Source organism: Schistocerca piceifrons, chromosome 5, assembly GCF_021461385.2.
Source record: "Schistocerca piceifrons isolate TAMUIC-IGC-003096 chromosome 5, iqSchPice1.1, whole genome shotgun sequence".
Taxonomy (NCBI): domain Eukaryota; kingdom Metazoa; phylum Arthropoda; class Insecta; order Orthoptera; family Acrididae; genus Schistocerca; species Schistocerca piceifrons.
Genome location: NC_060142.1, coordinates 238719636 through 238741249, shown reverse-complemented (window position 1 = coordinate 238741249; position 21614 = coordinate 238719636). Strand labels below are relative to the sequence as shown.

Below are 21614 nucleotides of genomic sequence, written 5' to 3'. Positions count from 1 at the left end.
TATCAGTAAGAGGTTGGAAAACCCTAATAAATATTCTTATCCACTAACGCTTGACTTCTTCGTGGTGGCTAGTTCCTCGCGTCCTTCTTGGATGTTAGAAAATAGCACTCACCCCTCACTGAAAGAACTAACGAGGGGTGTACAATAAGTAATACAATACATTTTTTCTTCGGCGAACTTCGGTCGAAAAACTATGGAATTTGTTTTGGGACATCGTGGAGTATTTCCACTTCAGTTCCTTTAGTTTCATGAAGTTCCAGTAGGTGACGGCGCTGTACGTATCATTCAAAATGGAGTCTGTAACGGAAGTACGTTCCAAGCTCAGAACTGTCATTGACTTTCTTTTGGCGGAAAACCAGAGCATCACAGATACTCATGGGCGCTTGCAGTGAGACCCGGCAGTGAACAAGAGCAGTGTGAGTCGTTGGGAGAGGCGACTGCCATCATCGCGATAATGTCGCACAAACCAGTCCGATCTCCTGTGTGCTGGCCAGCCGCACACAGCAGTGAGTCCTGCAATGTTGGAACGTGCGGACACTCTCATTCGAGGTGATCGACGGATCAAAATCGAACACCTCATTGCATGACTAGACATCTCTGTTGGTAGTGCTGAGACACTAGTCCACCAGTTGGGGTACTCGAAGGTGCGTGTGTATCCGCTGGGCTCATCGCCGCCTAGGAGAAGACCATAAAAACAACAAAGGACCATCTCTGTAGAATTGCTTGCGCGTTACGCGCACCGAGCGAGGTGGTGCAGTGGTTAGCACACTGGACTCGCATTCGGGAGGACGACGGTTCAATCCCGTCTCCGGCCATCCTGATTTAGGTTTTCCGTGATTTCCCTAAATCGTTTCAGGCAAATGCCGGGATGGTTCCTTTGAAAGGGCACGGCCGATTTCCTTCCCAATCCTTCCCTAACCCGAGCTTGCCCTCCGTCTCTAATGACCTCGTTGTCGACGGGACGTTAAACACTAACCACCACCACCACCGTTACGCGCTGATCGTGTCAATTTTTGTCGAACATTGTCACTAGCGATGAAACATGGGTTCATCGCTTCGAACCGGCAATCCATGTAGTGGCGTCACATCAGCTCTCCTCGGAAGAAAAAGTTCAAAGCCGCTGAAGTCAAGGCGACGGTCTTCTGGGACTCTGAAGGAGTTATTCTGTTTTATGTCCTCCCCGATGGTGCAATGAGGAACCCGGAAAGAAATTTGAGAAACGACTTTGGCGTGTTCGTCGCCACAAAAATGCAAACGAACTTGTCCTTCACCGTGACAGCGCAAGGTCTTGACAAGTCTGCGCACCCGAGAGCAGCTCAAGAAACTTAACTGGAGTGTTCTTCCTCATCCACCCTACAGCCCGGATCTCGCAACTTCCAGTTTCCACCTGATTGGCCCAATGAAGGACGCATTTCGCGAGAAACGGTACATGGATGATGAGGAGGTTATTGGTGCAGCAAACTTGACTGGGACATCGACTAGTAGAGTGATACCGTACTGACATACAGGCTCTTCTAGTAATGTGTCGTAAGGCATTGAACTGAGACTATGTTGGGAAATAGGGCTTTGTAGCCAAAAGAGTGGGGAATAATGTGATGTATAGAAATCTTGTGTTGCTTGTATTTGTCTCAGATTTGTTAATATGTAACATACATCCCTATCGGAGCGGGAAGGACCGCCTGGTCCCCGGCACGAATCCGCCCGGCGGACTTGCGTCGAGGTCCGGTGAGCCGGCCAGTCTGTGGATGGTTTTTAGGCGGTTTTCCATCTGCTTTGGCGAATGCGGGCTGGTTCCCCTTATTCCCCTCAGCTACACTATGTCGGCGATTGCTGCGCAAACAAGTTTTCCACGTACACCACCATTACTCTACCACGCAAACATAGGGGTTAGACTCGTCTGGTGTGAGACGTTCTCTTGAGGGGGGGGAGGGGTCCACGGGGGGCCAAACCGCACAACAACCCTGGGTTCGGTGTGGGCGGCGGAAGAGTGAAGTGGACTGCGGTAGTCATCGTGGGGTTGTGGACCACTGCGGCTGCGGCGGGGACGGAGCCTCTCCGTTGTTTATAGGTCCCCGGTTAACATACAACATGCATCTCTATGCCAATGGAAATGAAACTATAATATAGACTCAGTTACACATAAATCAGATGCCAGATTGCAGTTCATTGGTGGAATATTTGGGTAATGCAATCAGTTTACAAAGGAGTTTGCATACAAAACATTCTAGCGTCAAATCCTCGGATTTTTCTCAAGTGTATGGGACCGACATCAGTTAGAACTGACAGGGTATATTGGACGTGTACATAGAAGGGCATTAAGGATGGTCACAGGTTTGTGTGTCCAACGGGAGTCACAGAGATGCTGAGAGAAATCAACTGGTAAACACTACAAGATAGACGCAAACTATCCCGTGGAAGTTCGCCCCTAGCTGAGTGGTCAGTGCGACACTGTCAGTCCTAAGGGCCCGGGTTCGATTCCCGATTCCTGGCTGGGTCGGAGATTTTCTCAGCTCAGAGACTGGGTGTTGTGTTGTCCTAATCATCATCATTTCATCCCCATCGACGCGCAAGTCGCCCAAGTGGCGTCAAATCGAAAAGACCTGCACTCGGCGACCGGTCTACCCTTCGGGAGGCCCTAGTCACACGACACTTATTTATCCCGTGGAAGCCTGCTTATAACGGTTCAAGAATCAACTTTAAGTGCTGAAACTAAGACTGTACTAAAACCCCCACGAGCCGCTTTCTTAGGCATCGCGAAGACAAGATAAGAGTAGCCACAGCACTCACAGAGGCATTTAAACACTCATTTTTACCTCTTTCCTTACGTGAGTATAACGATAAAAAAGCCGTATTAGCTGTGAAATACTTGCTTGGGAAATGCCCAAACATGGTGAACTTTTTTTTTACTCTGTTGTGATTAAAGCAGATTGAAGCTGGTTCGATTAAGTATATCTACAGATGAAAAAAATACGGTTGCGTCGTTCGTCGAAATTAGTTTCACGCTATTCGCCACCATAGTGGCTAAATGAAAAGTGAAAATTACGGGTTTTAATTTGATACATTGTAATGTATTTCATGCATGTTAGCCAATTATAAGCCGCGCGGGGTAACCGTGCAGTCTAAGGCGCCTTGTCACTGTTCGCGCGGCGCCCCCCGTCGGAGATTCGAGTCCTCCCTCGGGCATGGGTGTGTGTGTAGTTCTTAGCGTAAGCTAGATTAAGTAGTGCGTAAGCCTAGGAACCGATGACCTCAGCAGTATGGTCCCATAGTCCTTACCACAAATTTAAAAAAAAAAAAATTGCCAACTAGCTGCCACATCTGTAGGAAGAATACATGTTGTAAAAAAATCTTATTTCATTATTACATGAATAACTATGTAATTATGGAATTTAAACTAAATCCCCATTCCGATGAAGTCGTGGTTCTTCTGGGAAGTTCACTAGTTTCAGATGGTGCTGTCGTTGTTGTTGTTGCTGTTGTGTTTGGCACTGCATACTTGTACTTTTTTACTGCTGCATATAGACATTTTCGAGGTCAGCACATTATGGTGGACATGCTGTTTTCAGTCGGGCTACAGACTATGGACTCTTTTTGGCACAGACAAGTAGTAATCCATTTTTCACTAACCCAACTGAGATCTATTTTACAATAGTTGAGCTGAGACCATTAAAAACTGAGCTTTTAAGTTATTACCTCATTGGGAATACTATCTCCATTCAGAGTAATAACTAAGAATATTTCCATTTCTTTTATGATAATTGTGCTTCCCCTTGTTTCTACTATCGAAGAGCGGTCTAGATCTTAATCGTATTCCACTGCTGCTGATTTGCGGTATTCCTCCAATTCTTAGCAGTCCGTGTCTTTAAATTGCTTAACAATGTTACAACAGCTAAGAAATACATTGATTGAAGAAATATAAACTACATTGACATCTAATAATTATCCATCAGTTACAAATGTAAAATTAGCATAAACCGTTGTAATATTCTATAACTGGCTGGATTATTCGTAACTAAATAAATAAAAAATAATTTTAGCAACGCCGAAAACGCAAGTAGAAGTACTGTCCATGATATGAAATTCACAGTCGTGCATTTGGACACATCTGGCTCTTACAGCAACGAATTGTATGCAGACCACACCACACTGGACTGGAAGAAATCTCAGGACTTAATTCACGGAACAAATGAACTGTTACAGATTGGACAAATGAAACAAATCAGCAGTCGCCGCACGTCTTAAAGTTAGAGGCAGTTATTAACAGTCGAATAGAACATCCTGGTAGCATTAATATACGTAAAACATGAAATTGGAGATGTACGAAAGAATATTTATTGAATTTAACATGCGAACATTCATCTGAAAATTTTCGCCGGGATGAGAACGTGAACAAGGACTTCCTACTTTTAGCAAGCAGTCGTTTTATTATGAAGTTATAAGAGCACATTTCCTGACGCGTTCCAAATTCTGGATTCCACTTGATGTTCGTCCCCCATACGCCGTATTCATATCGGGAGAGTTTCTCCCTTCAAGGGAATAGCATCACTCCAAGGGAACAGAGGCGGACGGCATTAATTAACTTACTCAACGAGGAGCAGTTTTGAATTACTACTTCAGATACAAATCGACACAGAAATCCGTCACAAAGCTGAAAAAAGTAAAAGGATGGGAGAAACAGAAGTACCTACCTATAATACAATGAATGTAAATAATTACTCATTTCGAAATTTATTCCCTCACTGTGAATTCTTTGACATCATTGTACTAGGTAATGAATGAGGTATAAATGTAGTGCTGCTTGCGAAAAGTAGGAAGTCCTTGTTCACGTCCTCATCCTGGTGAAAACTTTCAGATGAATGTTCACATGTTAAATTCAATAAATATTCTTTCGTACATCTCCAATTTCATGTTTCATATGTACGTATAACAATGCTACCAGGATGGTCTGTTGGACTGTTCAGTACTGCGTCTAACTGTAAGACGTGCGGCGACGACTGATCAGTGATACATGAAAATTTCTGCCGGAGCGGGAGTCGAACAAAAATTTCCACCGACCGAAATCTGGCTATGTCACAGTGTCTACATTCATATGCCATAGTCCACTGTATTCATCACCTAAGCTCGCCAGCATTATCAGTTGGATTCCCGAGCCAAGGAGAATGAGACTTGGAGGAATCGAGACGAATGATATTATTGTCGCATGCCGATCTAGACTTATAATACTTACTTGGGTTCAGGAAGAACAGATGTTGTTGACGATCTACAGCTGTAACGAAATAATTCGAAACCTATTCCCTGTTCTTTCAGGTGTGCAAATAAAAATTACTCATTTGTTCTACAGAGATGCTGTTCTACAATACACTGAGTCACTGCCTAGCCCGAGACAAAAAGCCCCCTGGTGGTGATGTGGTCTCGTCAAGCGGAACGGAGGAACAGAGGAGAATGTGGAACCCCTTCATCTACGATACGGGCCGCAAAGGGGGAAATCCACTGACGTAAGCGACTCTGACAAAGGGCAGCCTGTTGTGGTCTGACGACTGGGAATGAGCATATCGGAGAAGCCGGTCGGCAGCCCGCGTGCTACTGTCGTCATCATCTATGGAAAGTGGTTGAAGGTGAGTGAAAGCATGAATAGGAGTCTTGGACGTCCACGCCTCAGCACAAAGCTCGGAGGACAGAGGCTTGATCGCCATAGAAAGCAGGACAGGTGGAGATTTATGGGTTATCTGACGACAGAGGATAACACTCTACATGCACATCTACGTGGTTACTCTGCAATTCACACTTACGTGCATGGTAGAGGGTTCATCGAACCATTTTCATACTACTTCTCTACCATTCCACTCTCGAATGGCGCGTGGGAAAAAGGAAATCTTTCCGTTCGATCTCTGCTGTCTCTTATTTTAGTATGATGATCATTTTTCCCTACGTAGGTGGGTGTCAACAAAATATCTTCGCATTCGGAAGGGAAAGTTGGTGATTGAAATTTCGTAAATAGATCTCGCCGCAAAGAAAACCGCCTTGGCTTCAGTGACTGCCACCCCAACTCGCGTATCATATCAGTCACACTCTTACCCCTATTGCGCGATAACACGAAACAAGTTGCCATTCTTTGCACTTTTTCAATGTCCTCCGTCAATCCTACCTGGTAAGGATCCCACACCGTGCAGCAATATTCCAGCAGAGGATGGAGAAATGTAATGTAGGCTGTCTCTTTAGTGGGTGTGTCCCATCTTCTAAGTGTTCTGCCAACAAAGCGCAGTCTTTGTTTCGCCTTCCCCACAATATTATCTATGTGGTCTTTCCAATCTAAGTTTCTCGTAATTGTAATTCATAGGTATTTAGGCGAATTGACGGCTTTTAGCTTTGTGCGATTTAACGTATACCCAAAATTTATCGGATTTCTTTTAGTACCCATGTGGATGACCTCGCACTTTTCTTTGTTTAGTGCCAATTGCCACTTTTCGCACCATACAGAAATTCTCTCTAGATCATTTTGTAATTGGAATTGATCGTCTGATTATTTTACTAGACGGCAAATTACAGCGTCATCTGCGAACAATCCCCTGCAATGATCCCCTAGATCATTTATGTAAATCAGGAACAGCAGAGGGCCTATGACACTACCTTGCGGGACGCCAGATATCACTTCTGTTGTATTCGATGATTTACCGTCTATCACTACGAACTGTGATCTCTCCGAGAGGAAATCACGAATCCAGTCACACAACTGAGACGATACTCCATGTGCATCCAATCTGATTAATAGTCGCTTGTACGGAACGGTATCAAAAGTCTCCTGGGAATCTAGGAATATGGAATCGATCTGAGATCCCTTGTAGACAGCACTCATTACTTCATGGGAATAAAGAACTAGCTATGTTGCACAAGAACGATATTTTCTGAATCCGTTTTGGTTATGTATCAATAAGTCCTTTTCTTCAAGGTGATTCATAATGTCTGAGTACAGTATATGCTCCAAAATCCTACTGCAAATTGAGGTCAGAGATATGGGTCAGTAATTCAATGGGTCACTCCTATTACCTTTCTTGAATATTGGTGTGACCTGTGCTACTTTCCAGTCTTTAAGAACAGACCTTTCGTCAAGTGAGCGGTTGTATATGATTGCTAAAAAAGGCGCTATTGTTTCTGCATACTCTGAAAGGAACCTGATTGGTATACCATCTGGACCGGAAGACTTGCCTTTCCGACAAAAGTGTTTCGGAGCACGCAGTGCAGCGCACGTCATTCAAAATGTGGCCCTGCTGCAGACTACCCCTACAATTTGATCCAAGGATATCTTCAATTACGATTGCAATGGACACGTGATCATCGAGACTGTCAATGGAAACGTGGCGGTTGGTCAGCTTAATCACATTTATTGTTATTCCAGGTCGACAGTTCTGTCCGGGAACGGCTGCCGGAGACATGCACTGCGCCACGCACGTAGGCCGGTGGAAGCAGTATTATGCCGTGGGGAACATGGGACAGTAACTGGAGACGCGATGACAGGTGCGGACTACGTGAACAACACTGTGAAACGCCAGACGGCGGTGACATATTATACGGGGATAATTGTTCTTGTCAGAACGTCAGAATTGTGCTGCAGTATTTTGAGGAGCGTGATAGTTAACGCTGGTTAGTGTCTTAGCTACCAAATTCGCCCGATCTTAGCCCGATGGAACACATCTGGGACTCTGCTGGTCCCCATCTCCGCGTCCACAAACCACTGGTCTACATCTACCTACATCTACATTTATACTCCGCAAGCCACCCAACGGTGTGTGGCGGAGGGCACTTTACGTGCCACTGTCATTACCTCCCTTTCCTGGTCCAGTCGCGTATTCGCGGGAAGAACGATTGCCGGAAAGCCTCCGTGCGCGCTCGAATCTCTCTAATTTTACATTCGTGATCTCCTTGGGAGGTGGAAGTAGGGGGAAGCAATATATTCGATACCTCATCAGAAACACACCCTCTCGAAACCTGGACAGCAAGCTACATCGCGATGCAGAGCGCCTCTCTTGCAGAGTTTGTTAAACATCTCCGTAACGCTATCACGCTTACCAAATAACCTGTGACGAAACGCGCCGCTCTTCTTTGGATCTTCTCTATCTCCTCTACTACCCGACCTGGCACGGATCCCACACTGATGAGCAATAATCAAGTATAGGCCGAACGAGTGTTTTGTAAGCCACCTCCTTTGTTGATGGACTACATTTTCTAAGGATTCTCGCAATGAATCTCAACCTGGCACCCGCCTTACCAACAGTTAATTTTATGTGATCATTCCACTTCAAATCGTACCGCATGCACACTCCCAGATATTTTACAGAAATAACTGCTACCAGTGTTTGTTCCGCTGTCATATAATCATACAATAATGGATCCTTCTTTCTATGTATTCCCAATACATTACATTTGTCTATGTTAAGGGTCAGTTGCCACTCCCTGCACCAAGTGCCTATCCGCTGCATATCTTCCTGCATTTCGCTGCAATTTTCTAATGCTGCAACTTCACTGTATACTACAGCATCATCCGCGAAAAGCCGCATGGAACTTCTGACACTATCCGTAGTTTAAGGGCTTGTGTGACCTGCGCCTTGTGACATCTAGAGCCGCATACCTGGAGAAAGCTATCAGGAAATAATCTAATCCAGAGTTAACCAACACGCTATCACGAAGGTGTTCATAAGTTTTTGGCTCGTTAGTGTATTTCTAAATCTGCACTGGTTTAAAATAAAAACGTAGAAACGTTTACCAATAAAACAAATACACTGTTTGGTCACATTATTGTGAGCACCTATCAAAAACCGGAACGATTACTTTTTGCAGTGCTGACCGCTGCGAGGCGTGCAGGAAGAGAGTAAACGAGGCTCTGGAAGGTACCGACAGAGATGTGGATCCAGGCTGGCTTCACTGCCTTGGCCGGCCGTTCCAGATTTCTCGGTTGAGGATCCACGGTTCGAACAGCACGATCGTGCTGCTCCCTTACATTCTCGATTGACTTTCAAGAGTTTGGCGATCGGTGGGGGTACGGTAAACTCTTCCTGTGCTCTTCGGCCCACGCACATACACTGCGAGTTGTACGACACGTTACATTATCCTGCTGGTAGACGCCATCTTGCAGAGGAAAAACAAACTGCATGTAAGGATGGACATTCTCTCCGAGGATGAATGCATAATTGAGTCGACCCATTGTGCTTACTAGAATAACGGGATCGCCCAGAGAATGACTCGGAAACATTTCGCAGGCCATAACTGCTGCAGGGTGTTTGTTTTATGCTGTACACGCGAACGGCCATCTGTCCGATGGTACATAAAATGTGATTCAGTTGAAAAGGCCACCTGTCGCCATTCAGTGGACGTATAGTTGCAGTAGTGGCACATATATTGCAGCATTCGTCCTATGGGCTCACGAACCAGGCGCCTGCTGCGAAAGCCCAACACTGCATCATTCGCTGAACAGTCCCTGAGGAGACACTGTTGGTAGCCTGTAGATTCATCTTATCCGTCAATTGCTTAAGAGTTGCACGTCTCTTCCGCTGCACATGTCTCCGCAGCCGTCGTTGACCTGTAATATATTGCTTATTCCTTGCTACTGTAGTGTTATCTTGAAGCTGTCAGAAAGGAGGACAGGCGCTCCAAGGCGCGGAAGAAGAGACGATGATGAGGACAGACGAAACTAGGAGAGATATTGTTACATGAAGTAAACCGTAAGGGGAGAGCCTTGAGAAAACGCAGACGCCCCCCGACGCGGTCCCAGGGCGTTAGCTACTCTTCAAGGAATTGACATGTAACTTCATATGTCGTCTGGACGCTGCGGTAGGTTTCCACCGTAGTACATTGTAACCATCAGGCATGTACTAGCGTATAAAGCCAGCTTGATACCAACCCTGAGAACAAAAACGTCAGTAGGCTCACAAAGGTTAGAAAGAGAGCGAAAACACCAAAAACTGCTGACCTATCAGTCCCTACTCCGGGGAGCCCGAGGGGTGGGGCTAAATGACGCATAACAATAATGTAGCAAGCCTTATTTGGCAGAGCAGTTACGTTTAGCTTTCAGCTGAACAATGTTGATACCATATACGTACTTAGTTAGTGCAACTGCTTTAACATCCCCGCCTTAGGAGCAGTAGAACGGACCTAACTAAACCGTGATTGGCAGCCGCCTGCAAGAGGCCTGCAGGATTTGTCCGAAATCGCAGGATTGCCTAGGTGGCTTTAAGTGGAAAAAACAGTACCCTCACGCAACTCTTTAAAACCCCTAGATTCCCCACTTTGGCGGAGTTCTCAGTCAGACGATCTGGGTGCCGAATCCGCGTCCGTCGGTTCCAGTCTCGGTCCAACTCCGCGTAAGTCTGCTCTCTCACTTGGAGTGCCTCAGTGAAAAGTGCAACATTCAGTATGTTTTGTTTTGCAAGTACGTTGTTGCCTTAACATGCTGCTAGGGTTTGCTACTGTGGTTAGCATCCACTCCTGTGACTTCTGCATTGGCTTCTGTTGTAACAGTGTTATTCATGATTTTTCTAACCCTAGAACTAGCCTCCAGTGTATTAGTTAGTCCTGTCTGGAATAAACAACTATTTCAAAACCCTGTTTGTTCAAGAGTCTCCACAACGAGTTCCCTACCGTGCCTCACTACCTGCATTTCTAGTAAATGCCTGTACCAGTGTTCGCTCAGATAGAAGGAAACAATCAAATGCCTTCACTGTGAATTGTCTTCTGCCTTCTGCTCTGTACCGCTCGGGAGCGCAGACTGAGCAGTAACCCCTTTTTTCTCTCACCCACCTATGTCAGGACACGACAGACCCCCATCATCTATGGGCCGTGGTGCACCACAGCTGCTACGGCGCCGGTTTTTGATTGCGCCATTTTGCCATTCACGGCATACTTTAACCAAGGCGGCACGCGAACAGTTTACAGAGTCGGCCCTTTCGGAAAGCCAATGATCATGCCCTTTTGGACGTCAGATAATTCGCTCCATTTCCGCATTATGACAACGACTCGATTATTTTCAGCGTCTCCCAGACACCTTTTATATACCCTCCACTGCTAATGCTGCCAACTGCCGTCTGTGAGTGATTACCGCACGTTGACGTCGAATATAAGCGGTAGCAACATTAATGTGACTGGATCGTGTAAAAATATCAGACATGTTGGAATGAGATGTTCATTCTGCAGCGGAGTGTGCGCTGATATGAAACTTCCTGGCAGATTAAAACTGTGTGCCGGACAGGGACTCGAACTCGGGACCTTTGCCTTTCGCAGGCAAGTGCTCTACCATTGAGCTATCCAAGCACGACTCACGCCCTGTCCTCACAGCTTTACTTCCGCCAGTACCGCGTCTGCTACCTTGCACTTGGCCGCGAAAGGCAAAGGTCCCGAGTTCGAGTCTCGGTCCGGAACACAATTTTAATCTGCCAGGAAGTTTCATATCAGAGCACACTCCGCTGCAGAGTGAAAATCTTATTCTGGAAACATCCCCCAGGCTGTGGCTAAGCCAAGTCTCCGCAATATCCTTTCTACCAGGAGTGCTGGTTCTGCGAGGTTCGCAGGAGAGCTTCTGTGAAGCTTGGAAGGTAGGAGACGAGGTACTGGCGGAAGTTTAACTCTGAGGACGAGGCGTGAGTTGTGCTTGGGTAGCTCAGTTGGTAGAGCACTTGCCCACCAAAGGCAAAGGTCCCCAGTTCGAGTCTCGGTCCGGCACACAGTTTTAATCTGCCAGGAAGTTTCATATCACAGCTGTTGTTACTACCACAATCTCCATCGCTTTTATTACTACTATGTCTACTTTCATCATCGTTTTTGCTACTGCTATTATGACGCTTTAAGAAAGAGAAGTTTTTATATCAAAGATATCTTGTCAGTCAGTGGTACCTCAGTCCGTAATGCACGCTGACGGCCCTGCCTCTCCCATCCCCCCCCCCCCCCTCTAAAAAAGTGGAAGGAATTCTGAGACAATCTGCCTCTGCCCTGCTATGATCCCTGGCTACAGAGGACGTGCTCCATTTCCGAGGGTGCTGTTCTGGTAGCACAGGGGAATGGGGTGAATCAGACGATGTGCCTCCCATGCCTTTTTCGACATTGTTTCAGCAACATTATCGAGGACGTGGTATGCTGATCATTGGTAAATAACCGTCTTAACATCTGATATTCCACACTGAGTCAGTTGTTGTTAACAGCAACTAGTCATATCTCAATGCAGACAGTGGTCCCAGGTAGCGCTCGAGAGGACGTTAAATTCTCGTCTTCCTACCTTCCTTTTTCTCAGACAGCTTGTTGCGGAGTGCATTCTTCTCTGTAGTAACATTCTTTCTTTATTTCCTTCTGATACGGTGCAAGTACATGACTTACGAGGTGTGCATGTTGTATCAGTTCGGCTTGTGTGATCTTTTCGTTGTTGTGTTGGTAAACATATCTGAGAATTATACGTTGTGTTCATTATATCGGATATTAGTCTGTTATCAACTGTCAAAAAGGTCACATGTGTCTTGGTAACATCAATGATTATTTATTCATAAATGTAAATGTTCGTCTGTTCAAGTACGTGGATCTCCGAAAGTTCTATATAGATTGCTATTTATATACAACATGGCGTTTCCGTAGGTATGTAAAAACAAGTGCGTATTCCAGTGAAACGTTGTCTCAAAATTTCACAGAAATCCTTGAAGAACTTTCGGACATTTAAGACTGATTCTGAACTAAAGAACATGATTTTTTGCCATATGTATATATATAAAGATCTTTGACAAACGAACATTTACATCTAAATAAGTAGTCTTAAATTCGTGAAAGTTCTTCAGCGATTGCTTAGAAATTTCCGCACAAAGCTGCATTCGAATATGCGCCCGTTTTATATATCTGTTTTTAATACATATAACATGTTGTACATGGGAAGGGAAGGGGAAGAAGGTTGTTGCGTCCGGCTTACGACGACAATGTACAGGAGGTCGAGCCTTCAGGACTTGTGAGTGAACAACCAGGGCTGCCGTTAAATGACGGAACAGGAAATTAGGTGAAATAAAGAGAATCTATTTCAATATATGGTATACAAAGGGCGCGCCTATGGTCTGAAGTTACCAGTTTCAGGCCAGTCTAGGAGGTCGAACAATTAATTGAAATGGGCAACGGATGGAGAGGCGGTTCCTGCTAATTGATGTCGGTGGCCGTTCATGGAACGCAGAGCCAGAGGCGCTGCCTCCCAAGAAAGACGTCTGTTCTGCTCGATGTCTGGATCACAAGGGAGAGAAGTAACTGTGTTGTGCACTGCAGAATCCTCCAGAGTCCACACACGTAACCTGTATCCCATGCATGCTATTGGCTAAAATCGGTGGCTTGAATTCGCTAGCAGTTTCAGAGAGGGCTCAAGGTGTAAGTAGGCTGTTTAAGTTTTTACGTTGGTAACGCCACGTAGCGCTCTGTATGAGAATCACTGACCGTGCTGTGTGCAGCCTGTGGCTGGTTTGCGTTGTTGGAATATTCGCTATTGTAGTGTTGGGCAGTTGGATGTGAACAGCGCGTAGAGTTGCGCAGTTGGAGGTGAGCCGCCAGCAGTGGTGGATGTAGGGAGAGAGATGGCAGAATTTTGAGAGCGGACGATCTGGACGTGTGCCCATCAGAAAGAGGAAATTTGTAATAAAAAATGGCTCTGAGCACTATGGGACTTAACATCTGTGGTCATCAGTCCCCTAGAACTTAGAACTACTTAAACCTAACTAACCTAAGGACAGCACAAACATCCATGCCCGAGGCAGGATTCGAACCTGCGACCATAGCAGTAAATTTGTAATACTGGACATCATGAACTGATTTTTTTATATATATATATATATATATATATATATATATATATATATATATATATGCTGACTTTTGAACATTATTAAGGTAAATACATTGTTTGTTCTCTATCAAAATCTTTCATTTGCTAACTATGCCTATCAGTAGTTAGTGCCCTCAGTAGTTAGAATCTTTTATTTAGCTGGCAGTATTGGCGCTCGCTGTATTGCAGTAGTTCGAGTAACGAAGATTTCTGTGAGGTAAGTGATTCATGAAAGGTATAGGTTATTGTTAGTCAGGTCCATTCTTTTGTAGGGATTATTGAAAGTCAGATTGCGTTGCGCTAAAAATATTGTGTCAGTTTAGTCTTGATCAGAATAAGTAAAGAGCGAAATGTCTGAGTACGTTCAGTTCTGCCCAGATGTTTGAAAATCAAATAACGTAAGGGTCTTACCAGCATTGTCATTCATAATTTTTCTAAGGGAACGTTTCAAAAGATTCTCTTGTCAGCAGCTTCAACTGGACAGAACTGCCTCTGTTCTCAAAGACAGGCAACTTGGGTCACGTAGGCACAGTCGAAGTTGCTCTGGGAGAAAACTTGTAAGGATTTGACTGAGGCCTTCGAAATAAATTTTTTAAACCAATTCCCTAAAATATTGCTTCACTGGATGTCACCATGTACAATATAAATAAATACGTAATAGACAAAGAGGAAGCGTTATTAGCAGAAATCTCGAAAATTTATTGACCGATTTACTTTAAATTTTTTCACAGTACTGTAATGAACATTAGGACGGACATAGGCTACATGGATGTATATAATATAAAAATATACGTTTAATATACAATGGGGAAACATCGTTAGCAAAAATCTTAAATAGTACTCCACCGTTTTACTTCAAATTTTTACACGCTGCTGTAATAAACGTTTGGACTCAGTAGGATACGTATTTTTAAAATATTCAATATATAAATTTATATAAAATATATAGTGCTGAAACGTTATAAGCAAATAGGAAAGTTGTATTTATGGCTTATCGGCTTACGTATAGGGTACTATCGCAGAATCTCAATTGGCAATAAGAATAAACACGGCTCAAAGTCATAGAGAGGGAGAAGAGCAGATGGAGAGAGGGCTGGGAGGAAATGACATTGAAAGCAGAAAGGAGGAGACGGACAGAGAAAGAAAGGGGGGAGGAGGGTGGCCAGAGAGTGGGGAAAGGAGGAGTAGATGGGCAAAGAGGCGGGAAGGAGGTTATGGGCAGAGACAGGTGGGGGAGAAGGAGATAAACATATATTCAATTCCCATACATATTATAAACACGTGCTTTCTCTTTTGTTTCTCCTCCATTTAACCAGGCTGAACAGCTGTTTGATATGAAGGTAGATCAGAGAATTTGCGTTAATTTGCCGAGAGTTATAATCGTAAGAAGACCGTGACCACGTTGAAGATAAGGAGCGCCTGCCACCCATGAAATCATGAAAAATGTGGCAGAAATGATTATGAACGATCACTGAATCACAGTTAGAAAAGTCTCTGATGATGTTGGCATATCAGCTGGCTGACGTCATAAAAGTTTTCGGCTGTTTCGAGTAAGAAACAACTGATTGCCTAAATTCTACCAAAAGTGGTGAATTTCTAACAAAAACAGCGGCGAATGCAAGTTGTTTAGTCGCGAAATGTAATCAACGAACTAATGGGTCAGCCGTCCTTGGGTGTGTGTCATGAGATGTAAACTGATCTTTTCATGTTTGGGCTTTTTCCGCTGTCGAAGAGCTTCTTTCAGAGAAACAGGGCCCGATTTCTCGTTTTCAGTCAGTGACCTGCACTCCTACGAGATTCTGGAATTGAACTCGTCTCGAAGCATTGTATTACTACTGTTAAGTCAAGTGGATTTTTCCACTTGAAGTGCCTCATCGTTACGTTGCCGTAAGATCCTGACAACCTGAGATGTACTATTTGTTGTACCATGTTTACTGCTTGTGCTGTTGTTATCAGTAGCAGCCTATGAATCCAGACACTTACATAATAAAGCCCCCCACCCCAGACTGCAATCGTGTCTGGCCAAGGTTATTAACTTTTACATAGTTTTTCTTTTTAACCTTTCCCGCTTACGTCTGAATGCTGAAATTGCATCGCTTGCTCATCTCGAAAGACAGCATCATCAACGAAATAACAATGTTTGAAAGACCAAAGGCTTTTAATAGCATCAAGGCAACCATAGAACTACAGTTATAAGATGCACCAGTGAGTAACGTGTGATTACTCAGCTGCTATTTTTCTATAAATCGACGCCACAGGAATCGATAATAGACAACCTGACTGCAAATTGCATGTCCACTACGTTGAGCTTACCTTGACAGTGTCATGTGCAGATGTGAAACAAAATAATGACGTATGCGCTAATTGTTACAACATAATATTGCACAACAAAGTACTATTGTGTTATCGGGCGAAAGAAGAATTGACACTAAACTGCGTTGTGCAAGGTTACGTGATTACTGCACACAACGACACAGTAGCTGATACCAGTGAACTACGCTTTCCTTCTTTATTTCCCCCAACGCCCACCATTCATCGCAACAATAGACCGTGTTTATGGTGCTTACTATTGTAGTTAATTCTAGATTATTTAAGTAACTAGTATTTTCGTATAACGTGTATACTGTCCTCGGACATTTCTCGTGGTGATCAAAGCGTGCTCAAAACATATATCTCGTATAACATTAAAACGTCACGCAAATGTAATGCGAAAAGTGTCAGTTTACAACAAACGAATAAAAAAAAAGTTTCATGCCATGAAAATTAGAGTAAGATGCTAAACAGAAATGCCTTTCGCCGTTGAATAAACTAGGCAAGTTTCATTGTTATTTTGAATAAGTACAGAAAAACTGTTTAATTGTATGAAGACAAAGCTCGCATTTAATTAAAGGATAGAAAAATACAGAAGCTATCTGTTGTAGCGTGACCATATCTGCGGTAACCTCCGATGCCACCTTCCGTTTCAATCAGCGGCAAACAATTAAACGAGGTATATGTAAAGTAACATGTTAATGAACCCTGAACTCAAACCCTAGAGCATGCAGCAGTTCAGTTACAAGAAAGTGGCACTCAGAGAACGAAATTACTGAGAAAGTACTGCATTCATCGTTCACTCATATGAAGGGATATGCAGTAATAAGCGCACATCGTCACAAACGTCGTAGGGTTCCTGCCCCATGGCGACTTCAAACGAAGCAGTTGTGGTCGAAGAGGGGTCGCGGGCAGTTGGGGAGAACTGAGACATGAGTAACAGACAAATTTGTGTTGGATGTGAGAGCAGACGATGGCGAATGAGATAATTAACAGTTTGCGAACAGAATACTGAGGGCGAAAAGTAGCACGAAACTGAATATAAAAGTGTTCGAACAAGTTTATTTTGACGAAGTACAACTTACTGAAAACGTGTGCAATAGGTATTAATACTGTGTGGTAACAGCTGGCATCGTAATAAAACAGTGAAAAATGTAAGTGATAATATAAAACGAATGAGGGAGGGTGTGTCTTACTTCAAGAAATCTTTGGGCTACAAATTTACCTCGAGAAACGATTGGCACACTCCATAGAAACTCAACTCATTTTAAAGTAACAAAGAACAGATTTTTATTGCAGCTTAATTCTTCAGACGAAAAAACGATTTGGGAATGCCAGTGTAGTTTGCATGTCGCAGAATCGGTAATTAACTTCCCATGCAGTCAGATGCCATTCATAAACACACTCAGATTCAGTGATATTTACAGATACATAAATGCTGTTGCACATAAACAATAACAGTAGACATCCTACAAGTGTCTTACCGTACCAGAATAAACAGCTACAACGAAAGGCCATACTCTACCTCCTAAGGTAAGAAAGAGCACACTCGAAATGGCATTTTACATGCAAAGAGGATTATCACACTGTTCAAAGACATAAGCTGTTGAATATAGTAGCTCTTAACGGCCTTATTTAGTAGTGATACACTCCGTAGTTGTGAAAAGTCACTTACCTTAAACTTCGCAAAGTAGCATCGCTCTAAAGTGCGGTACTTTTGAAAGCGAATGAGGCATAAGTGGTTGAGATGAAGCACATTTTTATGTGCTGGAAGGTGGCTGTGTCGTAAAAGAGCAAATAACCAGCTGAGCTTAGCAACCTGCAACGGCTGGCCGGCACAGACATCCCCCTGCAACGCTTTAGTTCCCGTGTTTTATGGCTTCCGCACAGGAAAGAAAGGAGAAAACAAATTCCGGCTGCGAATAAAACCAGAACAAAAGGATTTTACAGAATAGAAGAAAAATATCTGCTGCATCCAGGTCCTATTATGTCGACTGAGGAAACAAAGAGCCATTTCCGAAACAAGTGCAGGGCTTATTTTACTGTCCCCGAGGGGTTTTCATTTACTGGCGACAAACGCTAGAGCTCTGTAAGTTATGGCTACACGGTTTCAATACCAGTACCGCACATTTAGTATCTGAGAATTTAACTTGGAAAGGAAACGTTCAACCATCTACGTTCTCCCTTCTCGCCATAATCAGAAAAAAATCTAAAACAAAAGTGCTGCATTATGTAATGCCGCGGTTCGGTGCTATAAGGCATGCATCACGGCCTTCTGGGATGAATCTGTACAACGAGCGAGAGGTTCTGCTATATTGACGAACTTCTATTCGAGAGTAATTTTGTTTAAATCTGTAGAAATAAGATTTCCTCCGATTACTACCCTTTCCCATGTGCACTGCGTGACGGATTGTTAGGTTGAGCTGTAATTAAGTTCTTTCTCGCTGTTCGTTAAATCAAGGGGTATTTCTCTGTCAGTTTGCTGCCTGTGTAAAAGCAAAGTTTGGCAGGTTAGAGGGTGTTTGACATAACTTTATAAACTGTTAATTACATGCTTCGCAATGTAGCTGTAAGAACTCGCTTCTTCTTCCGACAGAAAGGGGAATTTGTTGAGAAACTCTTCAAAAACTCTATCCCAGCTGCCAGATTCCTTGCAAAGGTTTCAAAGTTCTCCTAAGTCCTAGAGAATAAATTAAATGTATGTAAGTAATAAACTCTAGCGAAGGAAAAAGTACACGATTGTTTCCTAGAAATGTGATTACGGTAGTTAGAATAATTCATATAAAATACTTTCATCTTTAACTCCTTCCTCTGAAGGGGAGGTGGAAAGCCACGTTATGGAACGTAGTTCATGTCAGTCAAATATCCCAATACCCTGAGAGTGAGACACAGCAGTTTCCAATGCGGAGCATTTGGAAGAGGTTTCCACATCCAGCCATCGCCTTACGGTCAAAGGAAACCGTCGGAAAACCTTAGTGGGAACCAGGGTCTAAGCATTATTTTGCTTTATTTCTGGATCAGTATTATCCATTAACTCCGACTTATAAAGAGCCCTAATGGTATTTAATACGTTTTGGCTATATATTTACAAATAAAAAGGACATTACCTTTGAAGCCGTTCTTATTCTGTGAGGGCCGATTTTCAGAAGAACTGTAGTGTTAATAGTTAATTTTTATAGTTATAGCTGTTCGGACAGTAAGGAACGATAGGTCGCGAAATGGAAACCACAGTGAAAATCGAAACTTTTATTTGTAACAGTTAGGTACGACTTCCAGCTGCTTATCTCCATAGTCGCCGATCCGACTTAGACGTTTGTCGTAGCGTTGTTCCAACTTCCCAATACCCTCGTTATAGAAGGCAGCCGCCATTGCTTTCCGCGACTTCTCTACTCTGGCCTACAGCTCCTTGTCTGTGCCAAACTGTTGTCTTCATAGCCAGCGGTTCATCTGAGCAGAGATGAAACTCAGAGGGAGACAATCACTGGCTGTATTGTGGGTAATCAAACATTTCCAACTGAAAACGATGCAGCAGCATTTTCATTGCCCCTGCAGAATGGGGCTGAGAATTGTCTTGAAGAAGAAACCGTACGACAGTTATGTAATGTTGGCTGCATAGATTCAGGAGAAATTTCTCATCATGCCCTCGCCTCGTACTTGCCGGGAGAGACTATTGTTCTAGGTATCTTTATGTGCTCCCTGTGTGCTCCGAACTAAAAAGAACGATGGGTATACTAGAGACACTGCCCATCACACCTGTGCATAATGTCATCGGATTTTCCCTGTGGTTTCCATTACGCGACCGATCGTTCCTTACTTTCCGAATAATCCCCGTATATCATCGAACTAATAAAAACAATTGATTTTGCACGGAGAGGAGATAATAAATTAAGAGAGGAATATACGTTTAAATCGATAACGCAGGCTGTGTTTGATATTCAAGCTCCTCTGCCCATAAAGAAGAAAATAAATGATAGTTGCAGAAACTGAAATTAATGTAGGCGATATGGAAAACGTTTGCGAAATGGTTTGTATAATTCAGTAAATAACGGATCTTTCGACAACGCTATCATGATAAATGTTAAAAACACCAAACAAAGAAAACCTGTTTTCGCAACCGTATGCAATTTCAAAATGAATGAACGGGGACGAAAATTCATGAACTTGGCAGTAGTCTTAAAAAAGAGGCATGTATGGGAAGAGACATTTAAAATTTGACAACATGTGTGAATAACAGGTAACGACTGCGCTGAGTGCATGGATATAATAATATATATTTTTCAGGTAATGGGTCAAGGCAAAGCAAATTCTCAAAAAATTACTGTCGATAGTGTGTGCTTACCTACTTAATTCTACACAACTCTTTCTCAAATCTGAAGCCGGCCGGAGTGGCCGAGCGGTTAAAGGCGCTACAGTCTGGAACCGCACGACCGCTACGGTCGCAGGTTCGAATCCTGCCTCGGGCATGGATGTGTGTGATGTCCTTAGGTTAGTTAGGTTTAAGTAGTTCTAAGTTCTAGGGGACTTATGACCACAGCAGTTGAGTCCCATAGTGCTCAGACCCATTTTTTTTCTCAAATCTGACATAGTACAGTAGATTTTTCGCCATAATCTGTTTGCGACATGACGTTTAAAAGGAAGTGAGCCACATTTGCGACATGGAATGTACTTTCTTATCTAAAGCATACAAGAAAATCGATAAATCGCTGCTAACACCGTGAGTAGGTGCAAGGTGCACATGGAACGATATTTTTCTCTGCCACTCATCTTTGTTCCATAAGGAAAAAAACCGTAAGGCTAGGATTTAACGCCACGTCAACATCGTGATCATTAGAGTCGGAGCAGAAGCTCAGAATGTTTCAAGGTTCAAAGATGGGAGAGAAAACCGGTCGTGCCCTTTCAATGGAACTATCCCGTCATTTGCCTGGAGCGTTGTAGGGAAATCACGAAAAACATAAACCTGAATGGCTGAACGCGGATATGAACTCCAGAATACGAGTCAAGTATGCTAACCACTATGCTACCTCGCTCGCTCTTTATTCCGTCGCTTGACCAGCGTCATCTGCATAGTGTTCACATGTAAAGTGAGCAGAAAGTAGAACTCCGGAAACTGCGCTTGCCTGGGTATCTGGTTTGTCCAGGCCTGTGGTTGTAGATACTCGTTGTGCGAGAGGCTGCCTGAATTTTAACGTCCTATCTTTCACCGTATCTCTACTTTTACAAGAGTCATTCCTCTTAAATCCTCGGATACCAGGATGGCTGACCTATGACTATTACGCTTGACTGATGTGCTGAGATGCGAACTGTGTAGTATCTTGGTCTTGAACACTATTGCTCTCTACTTGTACACACCACGCTCTATTAGCTCATCGATGAAATACACTCATGGAAATTGAAATAAGAACACCGTGAATTCATTGTCCCAGGAAGGGGAAACTTTATTGACACATTCCTGGGGTCAGATACATCACATGATCACACTGAC

General features: G+C 43.6%; 1 non-coding gene across 1 annotated transcript; it reads left to right on the top strand.

The window, feature by feature from the left end:
* Window positions 1-742: 742 nt before the first annotated feature.
* Window positions 743-815, top strand: Trnaa-cgc. Its single transcript has one exon. It is a non-coding gene; the product is annotated as a tRNA-Ala (tRNA).
* The last annotated feature ends 20799 nt before the right edge of the window (window positions 816-21614 follow it).